Source organism: Dasypus novemcinctus, chromosome 8 (genome assembly GCF_030445035.2).
Source record: "Dasypus novemcinctus isolate mDasNov1 chromosome 8, mDasNov1.1.hap2, whole genome shotgun sequence".
NCBI classification, from domain to species: domain Eukaryota; kingdom Metazoa; phylum Chordata; class Mammalia; order Cingulata; family Dasypodidae; genus Dasypus; species Dasypus novemcinctus.
In genome coordinates this window covers 41,120,083-41,132,545 of record NC_080680.1, presented here as the reverse complement: position 1 = coordinate 41,132,545, position 12,463 = coordinate 41,120,083, and the positions used below count along the sequence as shown (strand labels likewise).

At 41.1% G+C, this 12,463-nt stretch overlaps 1 protein-coding gene across 4 annotated transcripts in view; it reads left to right on the top strand.

Moving 5' to 3' along the window:
* Window positions 1–12,463, top strand: part of PIP5K1B (phosphatidylinositol-4-phosphate 5-kinase type 1 beta) — a 301,860-nt gene that overhangs the window by 43,798 nt on the left and 245,599 nt on the right. Inside the window, exon 2 of one of the 4 annotated variants that reach the window (XM_058301706.2) lies at window positions 282–439. The exons of the other annotated variants lie outside the window; for them this stretch is intronic. The gene's annotated coding sequence lies outside the window, so the exon portion shown is untranslated. The remainder of the gene's footprint in view (window positions 1–281; window positions 440–12,463) is intronic. 4 annotated transcript variants of the gene reach the window in all.

Sequence of the window (12,463 nt, the reverse complement as noted above, 5' to 3'; positions counted from 1 at the left end):
AAAATTCTATGATCTTGTGGCATTGTTTCTATGGGAAAATGCATTCCAAGTTCCAAACAGCTGAATTTTGGATCCCAATGCTTTAAAGAGTTGTGGACCACCCATACATAAAATCCCCTTTAAATATGCAGGTAGGTCTCTAATTTGATTTATGTCTAGAGAACAGTAATAAAACTAATAACTACTGTTTGAGCACTTATTGTGCACCTAGCCTCCTGAGACCTTTGTTGTCCTCCGTACATTGATCCTTTGAGGTAGGCATTATCATCTCCTTTTCACAGACGAGGAAGCTGAGACCAAGCAGAGCCAAGATGTGCCTCCAGACCTGCTCAGCTCCACACTGGTGACCTTGCTTCTTTGGTGCCTGATGCCTCCCAATCCCGTGCTAGCGAGTCTTTCCTCTCACTGCTTCGCCCCCAAAGTTCCTTCCAAGGAAGAGGTGAAAGTTAATTCTTTTAAAAATAGTTTTTAAGGTAGTGTTATTCCCTTTGAGAGCCCTGAAGTGTTGATTCTCTCTGATCTGGTCAAATACAACAATGGATCTTTGCTGCTTCTCAGTGGTGGTGAATGAGCAGCTGACACGGTCCCAGGGGCCTCCAGAGAGAGTAGCTTGAGGAAAGAAAGCCTTAAGTAAGAAATTACACTAAAATATTCAGTTACACGGTTCACATAAACATACTTAAAATGGTCTATAGAGAGGAGAATGAGACACTTAATGATGGATAAAAGGTCTCTTCTTATTTTTTCACATGGTCATTACATATTCACATAAACCAAACTTGATGTGTGAGCCAGGGTGATCATTTGTTTGTTCATTCACTCACCAGTCATCAGACTTTTATGAACCCTCCTATATCCTGGGGAATATATGAGATGTAGTCCCTGCCTTCAAGCAGCTCAGAGTCTAGTGGACCGCAGGCCCATACATTTTTATTACTTGTATTTTAAAAATAGTCAAATGCCAAAACATCTTTGAACATTGTCTTGATTTTAAATGAGCACTCATAAACAAGACTAGGAGAAATCTGTTTTATATATTATAGTATAGAATTGGTAAGAATTTTTTTTTAATGATATAAAGATTCAGCCAGCATGTACTGGATTGCTAACATCCACTGACAGTTAAGGATACCCAAACTGTTGACCTTTGCACATTTGCTTGACCAGTGTGCTGGTTTGGGAAGGTGAGTTCTGTTTCATGTTTTATGCAGTCTTAAGATTTGCTTTTCATGACACATAGACAAAGGGAGGGTGAGTGGAAGGAGTTAAAGAGGCCCCCATCCTGGGATGATTCTTCTTGGGTATACAGGTGGGTGTGGGTTGGGCTCTGGGCTTTTCAGTGGCGCTTAGTGGAAGTGCCAGAGAATCCTCCTAGGCAACCTCTGAGGAGAAGACTCTTGAGGCTTGAAGTTGGGAACTCAGTAGAGGTCTGTTTCATGAGGCTCTGAGCTCAGTGTGGTTGTGTGGTTCCTGATTGCAGTGATCCCTTCCTGAGCCACATTTATCTTCTTGGAAAAGGAGGAGGGTGAAGGGAAAAAGATTCGCTGGCATGGACAGGAAGTCAGTAGTCACAGCTGAGCAGCTGCTAAAGGCTCTACATGGTCTGGCAAAGATTGGGGGTATGGTGGGTATGAAGTGGTCCCAGTATCCAAGCTGGATCGTTTCATTTTTGGAAAGTACAGCTCCCATGAGATGTGCTGTCACAAAGACGTTTTGTGTGTAATTTGCCTTGAACATATAGACTTAGTGAGATGCCATCTAAAAAAACTTTCTCTGGTCTCCAACTCTCCCATTAAAATTTGTTCAGTGGAAAGTATTTTTCCATTTCCTGCATGGAATCACATCCCATAACTATCCTGATTCCTCCTGTATATTAAACAGTCCCGCTTTAATTTGTGTCTAGTATCATGTAGTTGTTAAAGCTTCTACTTGGCTCATATTTACAACTGCTCCTCTTCCCTCAGCTAGGACCTGCTGCAGAGAGAAGGGGTACAGGGGGTGTTTTCTTTCATGCTTACTTCATCGCTATTGCTTCTGGGTTAGGGTGGGGGCAGGAGGAACAGGAAGGGGCACAGGAACGTTGTAGCCCGACAGGAGGTATAGGAAAATTGTCCTTGTTTTGTGGGTGTTTAGCAATGATTCTTTCCCTCATGGGATGCTTTGTGTGATTCTTCAGAGTCGCCGGCTCCTCTTGTCTCTGGAGACCTCTTGCCTCCAGTTTCCTAGGCGTGGCTGCTGCACTCCCTTCAGCCTGGCCTCTAGCGCCCACTGGTCCATTTGTCCTCTGTCTGCTGGGTTCCATCCAGTGGCCTTTGATGGGCAGAGCCTCATGCAGCTCCACACAGAAGCTCATGGTGTGGGCCATATCTGGTTTGTGGGAAAAATACTCACACATCCTTTTCTCCCACACATTTGGGGAGGACAGAGTGATTCCGGGCAGCTGGTATTTCCTTTGACTTGTCCATCAAGCTTCCAGCTGGCCCATCTAGTCCTATAGGTTTCTCAGGCAGAAGTCACAAATAAGGTCCTTGTGTCTCCATGAGTCTCATGCTCTCCATTTAGCATGAGGCCCCCTCACTAGGCCAGAGCGGGAGGGAAGGACTCCCACTTCTGCCCTTCAGCGTTGAGCTCAGGACCAGAGCTACAGCCTGTGTGCTTCAAACATTCTCTCCATTTAGTTACCAGCAGACTGGCCTATTTGCATCTTCCCTGGGTGTGAGAGTGGTTTGGGGCTATATGTCTTTTGAGATTTTGCATCTAGGCCTGGTATCTCCCTTTGGAATCTAGTATCTAGTCTTGGTGGCTTAGTTGACACATTCATTTTAACATCCTGTACAGGTAATACCCTTTGGGGATAGCAGTGCTTAGATCCCCTGGGCTCTTGGAGATTTACAACTTAACAGCCTAGAAAAGGCTCCAAGGCCTCCTGCCTGCTCAAGTCCATCCTCTTCCTCTCCTGACCTTCTTCCCACTCAAGGGTCTGTGCTCCCGCTCTGTCCTGCACCTGGCATATGCCCATTCCCCCCCGCCACCCCCTGTTCCACGTTCCTTCTTTGCGTTTCTAGCTCCTTCTTTTCCTTCATGATCTTAAATCTTATCTCCTCAGTAAAGACTTTTTTTCTTTTCACCTAAGTAAATCTTCTGTCTCTACATTCTCTTTATTTCTTTCACAGTGCATATTACAGATGATCATTTTATCAAAAATCAATTATATAAACTATTAATCTCTTTCTCCCATCAAATGGTAAGCCTCTTGAAGGAAAAGAGCATGTGTGTTTTATTTGGTAATTCTTATTTGGTGCTTATGAAATATTTGCTAAATAAAGGTATGAAAGCCTCAATAAAAAGTTAACTTTGTGTCAGCCATCATTTCCCAAATGTATCTCTTATTAACACCTAATATCTGGAGTCTTAGTTACATGGGACATGTGGACACAGGTTAGGAAGCACCTAGGAAGGCTTAACTTTTGGTGTACTGATCTGTGCATTATTGCTTGCCCTCTTCCCCTCCGCCCCATATACACATAGACAAGACCTTCAAGGCAAGGAGAAGCAGGGGCTATCACCACATATATTTTTTTTAAGATTTATTTTATTTATTTATCCCCCACCCCTTGCAGCTTGCTCGCTGTCTGTTCTCCGTGTCCATTTGCTTCATGTTCTTCTGTGTCTGCTTGTCTCCCTTGTTGCGTCATCTTCCTGCGCCAGCTCTCTGTAGGTGTGGGCTGTCAGCTCTCCGTGGGTGCGGGCCAGCCTGCCTTCACAAGGAAGCCCTGGGAAGCGAACCCAGGGCCTTCCAAATGGTAGACGGGAGCCCATTTGGTTGAGCCACATCACACATTTTACAGATAACCAAACTAAAGTGGAGAGTTGGGCATGATCTCACTGAGAGGGCTAATGGCAAGCCTGGCCCAGAGCTCCGCACTCACCGCTCTCTCCTGCTCTGTCTCTCTCACAGTGCCTCTTATCACAGCTGTCTTGTAGCCTTCCAGCAAACTCTGCTCTGACTCATGCAAAGGCCTGGCCTCAGTTTGTAGAGGAAAGACTAGCTCCTAGCTCAGAATCTGCACTGCAAGGAAGTATAGTGCTTGCATGTGGCAATTCCCAACTGCTGCTGTTCCTCCCACTCCTTGGACCCTTTCCTGTCCTCACCCCACAAAGCTGGGGGTTCATAGGCCGTGGAGAAGTCTGCCTCCCTTGGGAGAAGTGGAAGCTGGACCCTGAAGGAAGGCATGGGCTGGAACTGGCTTTGACTAATGCCTTACCTGTAATACTTTCCCTGGCTCCTCAGCAGACCTCTAACCCTGACCACAGGCAGAGAGGGTCAAATTCCTCCTTTGTCGCATGTTTTCCACATAAGACTCCTCAGGGCAGTCCAGGATCTCCCACTCAGGCCACAACCTTCATGTACTTTCTTCAGGAGGAAGGAGGCTTATCTTATATGTGCACATTCTTCTTTTGGGGCTTATCTGGTTATTATGACATAGAAACTACAGTTCTCTAAATTTGTTGCTTAATTACTGTCAGTTGATTGTGAGGTAATAGTTTTGTTGGCTAGCTGATACTGCCATGTCGTTTTCAAAGACTCACTGTAGCACGGCAGTATTTTGCTTCATGCTGTGTTTTTGGTGGTTAACATTATCTAGGGTTATAATAACAATGCCTCACACTTGAAACGTGCTTCAAATTTAACGTGGTACTTTTGTTTTACCATTTTATTTGACTCTGTTAAAGGAAAATGCAAGTGGGCAACTTATTTTAGAATAGGACATAAAGTTTTTATCTTAGGTATTACTTCCTCCTCAATTTTGGCATAATCTAACTGTCTTTACAGCAACTGTTTATTACTTTAGTAACAGATATTAACATTGAATTTTTAAAGTTTATGATCTACAGTAATTATGAAGAACAGAGTAACAGAAGACAGCTTCTATCCACGGTCATAGAAAATAAATGATAATGTTTTGGCTAGGTGCCACTTCTCTAAAATTTGAACCAGAATATGGGTTAACATTACATTGTACAGAAGTTAGTTGTCTACCCCCAGTTTGGTTAGCATAGAGATCTCCAGTATTTTTCACATAAAAATATTTTTTGGGTTCCAATAGCTCCAACACCCATCCATAGGCCCACCATATCCTTCCCCCATTGGAATAACTTCCCTCACAGCAAGCCTAAGAGTTTGTTCCATAATAAAGTGTAAGTCCTAACACTGCCGTTAGGACTATACAAGGATCACAGGTAATTCTTTGTACAATAATAGATTCCTCATAGGGGACAAGCTAAGTTAACTAATGATGTAAAGAAAAGAATGAATTAAACTCTTGTGGCCCTCATATTTCATTATTACTTTACAGGCAGTGCTGGGGGTCCATGTGGACTTGTTTTCCTCTTGCAGTGACTCCTCCACTCATAGGTTGGGACCCACTGGTATAAGATCCTTTCTGCAGGTCATCTTGCCTTAGTAGAAGGCATAGTAGAAAGAAGAGAGAATGAACTTTAAGGTAGACAGAGCTGGGTTCAAATTCAGCCCCCACCACTTGTTAGCCATTTGACCTTGAGTGCATGACATTAAGTTCCCTCACGGGTGGAACGGGAATACCCACCTGTGGCAGGCTGAAAAATGCCCCCCCCCAAATATCCACATCTTGATTCCTAGAACCTGTGAATGATACCTTATATGGGCAAAGGGTTCTTGTAGATGTGATTAAGTTACGGATCTTGAGATGGGAAAATTAACCTCAGCTATCTGAGTGGACCCTACATACCATCATCAGTGTCCTTATAAGAAAGTGGCAGAAGGAGATGTAATAGAGAAGAGAAGAAGACAGACACAGGGAGGAGACAGTGGAAGGACCGAGGCAGAGGACTGGCAGGAAGCAGCCACAAGCCAAGGAAGGTCGGAACCCCAGCAGCTAGAGGAGACCAGGAACCGCGTCTCCCCAAGAGCCCCCCAGAGCGACTGTGGCCCTGCCAATGCGCCTTTAGTTTTGGCGGTACTGATTTTGGACTTCTGACCACTATTCTGTGAGAGAATAAGTTTGGTTGTTTTAAGTCACCAAGTTTGCAAAAGCAGCCTCAGGAAACTACTAATATACTACTTGTATAAGGTAACCTAAAACTGCCCAAACCTGCTGTCATGGTTCATTTGCTTCCCTCTGTCCTTGTGTCAAACGTGGTGTTTCTCAGACTTTGAGGACATGGTTAGGAGCTTTAGCTCTTCAGCAAGGTTTCCCAACCTCAGCACTGTTGACATTTGGGGCCAGATAATTGGGTGTTGTGGGGGGCTCCTCTGTGCGCTGTGGCATGTTTAGCCTCCTCCTTACCCAGAGGGTGCTAGTAGTACCTTCCCTGCAGTTGTGATAACCAAAAATATCTTAAAATATTGCCATATGTAACCTGGGGACAAAAATCCTACCGGTTAAGAGCCACTAGGACTAAGTTTGATCCCAGCCTTTTCACTAAGGAGCTGTGTGGTCACAGGCAAGTTAGTCAAAATCTCTGGGTCTCACTTTCATTTTCTGTGAAATAATAATGTTATCACCAGCCCAGGGTTGTTGTGAGGACATTCAAAAAGCATAATATGTATAAGGCCTTAGTACCTAGAACCTAGAAAAGTGCTTAGTAAACGGTATCTATTATTGACCTGTCCTCCACCACACTGGTTTCCATTATAGAAATAATAGGCACTTGAAACCTTTTCCAAATAGTTACTCCTATTATCTGTAAAGTCCTACATAGTTTTAAAAATTAAATACCCTCTTTCATTGCCTTCCCCTTCCACCCCACCCCGACAGCTCCCCAGTGCTAAGATTTGAGGAATCACGGCCTGATCTGTATACTTGGACCTGTCAGGCATCTGAACTCCTGAACTCTACTTAATTCCCTGGATAAGCTGTAGCAGGAAAATCCCTTCCATCTGTCAGTGATATTTCTATTATGCTGTAATTACAGTTTCTCCTCAGTGACGTAGCTGTTGAATCACTTATGGATGTGTCAGTGTCTCCATTCAAATGTGCGAAATATTTAGCAGCGTTTAGCAGTTTTTGGTGAAATGTTAGAAAGTGTTTTGAATAGATACCACCATCTCCTTTTGTAAGGAAGAGGAATGTGCTCCAACTTTGGTCTAGGGCATTTGTCTGTAAGCACTGGGGACACAGCAGCGAACAAAACAAAAATCCCTGTTGTCAAGAGCTTGCATTCTAGCATAGAACAGTAACAGTTCAATAAAGAAGTGAATGGTATAATATGTTAGATGGTGATAAGAACTATGGAAAAGCAAGTAATCTAGGGTAGAAAGGGTTGGGAGTGCTGGGCATGACAATCGGAGGCAGGTTATGGTTTTAATAGGGTGGGAACATTAAAAAAAATATTTTCATAGGGAAACGTGATAAATGAAAATGTCTTTGATGTACATTGAAACCAGTGTTTGCTAATTAATGCACCTCTGCTCATGACTGAAATACCTGAGTCTCCCAAAAGTGCTAAACCTTCTTCTTCTTCCCCACAACACTGCCTGGGAGTATCTTTCAGAGTTAAGCCATGTGGATTTGGTTCATCCCAGCTGCTGCGGGAATTCTTTATAGAAGTGATTCAGGGATAAGTATGGGTAATGCAGTCTCTGGGAAGAAGTATGTCTAGCAGATAAAAGCTTGAGTTTTTGCATCAAAGAGACGTTCTTTTTAATCCTGGCTCTCCACTTACAAAGTAGGTGACTTTGGGCTAGTCACTTAACCTCTCCAAGTCTGTCTTTTTTTAACTGTTGTGAGGATTGAATGAAATGATGAACTGAAAGGACTTAGACCTATGTAATTTTATGATTAGGATAAAAGAATGTTTCTAAGGTAATCTATACATTTCTTTTTTTTTTTTTTTATGGTAAAAAAAACTTAGAATTAGCCAGCTGGACTCAGTTTAGATGATCCCAATTTGGTTGGCAACATCCAAAGCATCAGTCAGGAGCCAGTGGAACGTATGCCGCCTTCTCTCCGGCAGGCCTGGTCAGGGAGCTGACCTTGGCCACATCAACGTCGTAGAGCTTCCTCACAGCCTGCTTGATGTGGTGCTTGTGGGCCTTGGCATCCGCCATGAACACAGTGTGTTGTTGTCTTCATTCTTCTTCCTGGCTGACCCAGTGGTCGGGGGGAACTTGATGAGGGCTGAGTGGTCAAGCTTTTCTCCTGGGGGCGCTTTTCTTAGGATATTTGGGCTGTCTTCTGAGATACAGCGTCTTAGGCCGCCAGAAGGTGGGTGACGTGTGCATCTTCCCTTTTGTGTTGCTGTGGATGCCTTTCAGTACTGCCTCTGGGCTTTCAAAGCCTTTGCTTTGGCTTCGGTTTGGGAGTGGCAGGGGCTTCCTTCTTGGCTTTCGGCGCCATCTTTGTGCAAAGGTGTAAATATTCTTGATCGTTAAGATCTCTTTGTAAAGCGTACCTATAATTCCGTTACAATATATGCAAGCATTTCTCAATAAACCCTGCCTGCAAAAGGGAGGTCTACATAGAAGGCCTGTGAATTGTGAGCGTGAGCCCAGAACACACTTTTGAGTGTTTAGTCCAGACTTTCACAGAGGGAGGGAGGTAGTGAATAACTAAGGTAATAAAAGCCCAGCTATTAAAAAAATGTTTATATAGTTTTCTTGGATGACTCCACAGGTTGACTTTTCTGGATAATTGTATGGTTCTTCACTTTACAGATAGAAACTTATGTAGACACTTGTTACATGATTCTTATATTAGAATCAGTTACCCAGTTAGTCTGCATGAATTGAGGCGCTCCTCAGAAAGTCATGAAACTCTGGAAGAATGGCCAAGATCAGGAACGGCACACACCAGAAATATATACATTCCTGTACTGTAACTTCTCACAGCACTCTTGCCCTTAAATCCAAGTTAGACCTCAGAATCTATCTCCACCCAGCAATCCAGGAAGTCACTACAAGCCTATCGATATTTGTGGGAGATGAGGTTTATTTGCCATTCCTTTTCTAAATATTAAGTGTGCCTAGAGTTCTACAACTCTAAGACTGGAAGGGATATATCATTTAGTTCAATAAGCACATTTTATAGAATTCAATATTTAATGAATGCTCACTAGGCATTTTACTAGGATAGAGGAAATAAAGTTGGAATAAGTCACTTCTTTTCTGCCCTCCAGGGACTTTTGGGGGGAGAAAAAGATGTATATACTTTTGGGGAGAGAAAAAATGAGGAAACTGAGGCCAGAGAGATTGTCTTAACTCATTAGCGAGTAGCAAAATCTCAACTAGAGTACAGAATCCCTCCCCTCCCACTTTCCATAATAGAAAGATAAAGTACAAGACTGCATGGGCACAGTTGACCCTTTTAGTTTTGTAGTAGAGTCGTTACTCATCACGCCAGCCCCCATCAGTCTGCTATGACATGTTCCATTACGCCTGATGATAGTACAAAAGGTGCATCAGCTCACACTTCTGATGCAATGGTCTGCATCAATGCTTTCTTTGCCATCTTTTCTTATACTTAGGGAGGGTTCCGCCTTCTTTACTGTCCACCTGTCTATTACTCTGAATAGTTTTGAAATAGTAGGAGGCAAAGAAATATTGTTTTCATTTAGGTTTGATGGGTGAGCAGCCAAAAGAGTTCTCTTAAACAGAACTGTAATTCAGGAAGACACCTTTGAAGTCATCTGGTTTAGCCTTTAATCCATGAAGAAACTGAGGTATTTCTGTCTTTCCCTCCCCGCCCATACTCCCTTCTCCCTCCTTTGTTCTTTCCAAAACAGAGACAACCTGGTGTACATAAAAGAGGAGGAATTAAAAAATGAATTTCCTCAAGTGCCAGGACTGAAGTCCAGATTCTCCATCTCTTTATCTACTCTTCAAAAGAGTTATTTAAAAAATGACAGTTCTATGCATTTTAATTCATTTTACTTGGAAACACTCTACACTCCTATGCATTTTTAAATGCAGAATAATATTTCTTTAACTTTACAAATGTATTAAAGTTTAGTATTTTAGTATATCCAACAATATTCTTAACCTTTTAGTCATTTATAAAGTTAACTCCTTCCAGTCCTAAATTTTTATATTCTCAACTAGGGTTGGGAATTTGTTATTTTAATCACAAAATATTATAAATATGCTTTAAACATCCATGGCCATTTCCTTGGGATAAATTTCTGAAAATGCAATTATGGGTTCAGGGGGATTGCAAAATGTTAAGGTTTTTGATGTCCATTGTCCAATTTTTCTCTAGAAAGATGATTTGTGTGTATGCATGCATTTATGTATATACATACATGTATATATGTGGATATGCATGCATGTATATGTATGTATACTATATAATGTATAACATTTATTTAGATCAATAGTGAGGGTATATATTTCCCTGCATACTTGCAAACATCGAGCATGATCACTGTTTAAAAATCTTTGACAAGTTGATTTGAAAATATCGTGTCAGGTTTTAATTCACATATATTTATTGCAGGTATGTTTGAATATTTTTGGCCTTCTGTATGATTTCTTTTGTAAATTGACTTATGGTACTTGCCTAATTTTTCAATGGAGTTTGCTTTTAAAAGTAATTCACAAAAGCTAAAGAATAATCTAGGGACTGAATAACACAGTGAGCCCAGAGGCAGTTGAGAATTGTGGTTAAGGAAACAAATGCAAGAGAGTCCTTCTGTTAGCTAGAGCAGATGTACATCACTATTGCAGGGTGATGGGAATATGGAGAAACATGGGAAAACTACGATTAGCGTGACCTATGAACTGTGGTTAACAGCAATACTTTAATATTCTTGCATTAATGCCAAGCTATACTGTGTTGATAATGGAGGTGTATGGAAAAAGTGTGCCAAATGTATGCTATGGACCATTATTGGTGGTAATAGTCTGATGATATTATCTCATAATCTGTAACAAATGTTCCACCAGGGTGTGGAGTTGTATGGGAAATCTACATATCTGTATGATTGTTTTGCAAGTTCACAATATCTGTAACAAAAATACATTTAAAAAAATAGTATGGGTTGGGGGGGAAAATATACCAAATGTAAGATAAGGAATATAGTTGGTGGTGCTCTTGAATAGTTTGTAACAAATATTTCACATCAGTGCAAAGAGTTGGTGGACATGTGATGTATGAGACCCCAGTGTGATGTTATGTATGTTTATTTTGTAAGTTAACAATCTTTACTATATACTTATTGTTTATGTGTGTTCGTGTGTCAAAAAAAAAAGAAAGAAATTAGTAAGAACTCTATTGGTTAAGGTTATCACACACCCCCACCCCATCAGATGTTTCAGATATTTTTTTGCAATTTTTCCTGCATTTTAGCTTTCTTTTTGATAGTTTCATTTTCTCAGAGATAAATGTTTTTATGTTGTCAAATATGTTATTTTTTTCTCTATGATTTTGGCCTTTGTCATACTTAAAAAGAATTTTTTTACCCCTTTATGATATAAATATTACTTCAATTTTCTCCTAGTACTTTTGTAGGTTCATTTTTCACTTTTAAGTTTTATTGCACCTGAAATTAATTTTTGTAAGAGGTAAGAGATGGGGATCTAACTTTATCTTTTCTCAAATGGTTCATTCCATCCATTTAATACTCCATCCTTTTTGCATTAATTTGAGATGATGCATTAACTGTTTGCTGATTTCTAGACTATTCTTAGACATTCTCCTTTGGTCAGAACAGTTTTATTCCTATAGTTTTATCATACATTTTGATAACATGTTTTGATATCTGGTAGCACAAGCCTTATCCTTACTCATGTCTTTCCTCCCAAATATTTTTGAGTATTCTTAATAATTTATTCTTCTAGAGGAACTTCAGAATAATTATGTGGAGTTCTAAAGAAAAGTTCCAGGTGAATGTTAGCTGGAATTGCATTGAATTTCTAAATTTATCTGGGGAAAATGAATATCTATACAATTAAGCTTTCCTGCTCAATCAGAATGTTGTATCATCTCATTAATTCAGATCTTCTTTTATGTTCCACAGTAAAATGATACGGTTTGCTTTATGTTCATTCCTACATCTCTCATTAAATGTATTCCTGTTTGTTTGATATCTATTTTTCCCTTCACGAATATGAATTTTATCCCTTTGTGTTTTCTAACTGGTTATTTCTAGAAATTAGGGAAGGTATTGATTTTATATGTTGATACTGATGTTTTTATCAGGTGATTCAAGTAGGTATTATGAGTGGATTATCATATAATTTCTAAATAATGTTAATTTTATCATCCACTTTCATTATTTATGGTTTGTACTGCTTTGGCTAACACTTCCAGAAAAAATATTAAAATAGGGAAATTGGGAAACGGACTTTGGCCCAGTGGTTAGGGCGTCCATCTACCACATGGGAGGTCCGCGGTTCGAATCCCGGGCCTCCTTGACCCGTGTGCAGCTGGCCCATGCGCAGTGCTGATGTGTGCAAGGAGTGCCGCCCCACCCAGGGGTGTCCCCC